Below are 1411 nucleotides of genomic sequence, written 5' to 3' on the forward strand. Positions count from 1 at the left end.
GCAGCACAGTGATCCTGTGAATCGAATTTAGTGATCAGAAGAGCCACCACAAGGGCAAGACAGACAAAGGAAACTTGGACACCGAATTTATAGTTTTACACAAAGTTCACTAGCATTTCCAAGTTGCTTCAAAATGGTGTGAGAGGGGGCAGCAGGTGGAAAAGACTGGGCCTGGAATGGAAAATGCTGCACGCCTGCATCAACAGAGGCTCTCTCAGGTGCTAGTCCAGGTTCCGAGAAGCACCGTGGGCAAGGCCGGGCGGTCATGTGAGCGAGGGCGGTGCTGTGGACCAGCTGAGTCACCACCGACACTAAGGGAAGGGCAGCAGAAGAAGGTGGAGTTTCTCCACTGAGGTGGCATTGTGGAATTACTGGATGGATGAAGCAGAGCCCCCTGGAGCAACCAGCCAGAGAGACTGGGAAAGGCAGACAGTATTCGCGGCAGCAAGTGCAGAAGCTGAGGGCTACTTGCTCGGACACGGCAGGAGTCTTCCTGTCACTTCTGATTTAGCATCCCCACTGGCAAGGTTTTCCAGAAAATGGAAGTGTTCTGAGGGCCATGCAGGTGCATCAGACGCTCTTCTGTTCTGCTGCCGTTGACCCCCAGCGGCCAGGGAGAGACCCCCTTTCCGGGTCTCCTCCAGTTCCTCTATAATTTGCATATTCAGACTTACAAAGAGCAGGATCTCCCAGGGCCTCACATTCTAGGGTTTTGAAGACTGTTTCCCTACCTTTCATTGACTCCCTGTTTCCCTTCCAACCCACAGGACATGGTGGGTCCTCTGGTGCAAAATTCCAGATTTCCCTGGGTCATCCGGTTGGAGCCATGATCCACTGCACTGACAGCAAAGGAGCCAAAAGTCTGTGTATCATCTCTGTGAAGGGGATAAAGGGACGACCGAAAAGACTGCCTGCTGCTGGTGTGGGTGATACGATGATGGCCACAGTCAAGAAAGGCAAACCAGAGCTCAGAAAGAAGGTACAGCCAGCAGTGGGCATTTGACAATGAAAGCCCTACAGGAGAAAAGATGGTGTGTTTCTTTATTTTGAAGATAACACAGGGGTCATAGTAAACAATAAAGGTGAGATGAAAGATTCCGCCATCACGGGACTGTTGCAAAGGAACGTGCAGACTTGTGGTCCAGGATTGCATCCAACGTTGGCAGCATTGAGTGGTTCTTTGCTGTATTTGTAAAAAATAAATAAATAAATAAAAAAAAAAAAAAAAAAAAATATTTGCTCCTCCTTGCTCCCCAAAAAGGAATGTCTAGGAAGGAGTGTAATACAGCACAGAGAGCCTGGATTTAAATCCTGCCTCGTCTGCCGTAGCTTTCAAGTCCAGAGGAACACGACAGCCATCTCCTGGGGTTGTTCTGAGGATAAATGAGATGGTGCGTATCATGCCTTTAGC

At 49.4% G+C, this 1411-nt stretch overlaps 1 pseudogene; it reads left to right on the plus strand.

The window, feature by feature from the left end:
* Positions 1-655: 655 nt before the first annotated feature.
* Positions 656-1206, plus strand: LOC105061713 (large ribosomal subunit protein uL14-like; annotated as a pseudogene).
* The last annotated feature ends 205 nt before the right edge of the window (positions 1207-1411 follow it).

The sequence above is a fragment of the Camelus bactrianus genome, chromosome 9, assembly GCF_048773025.1.
Source record: "Camelus bactrianus isolate YW-2024 breed Bactrian camel chromosome 9, ASM4877302v1, whole genome shotgun sequence".
NCBI lineage: Eukaryota > Metazoa > Chordata > Mammalia > Artiodactyla > Camelidae > Camelus > Camelus bactrianus.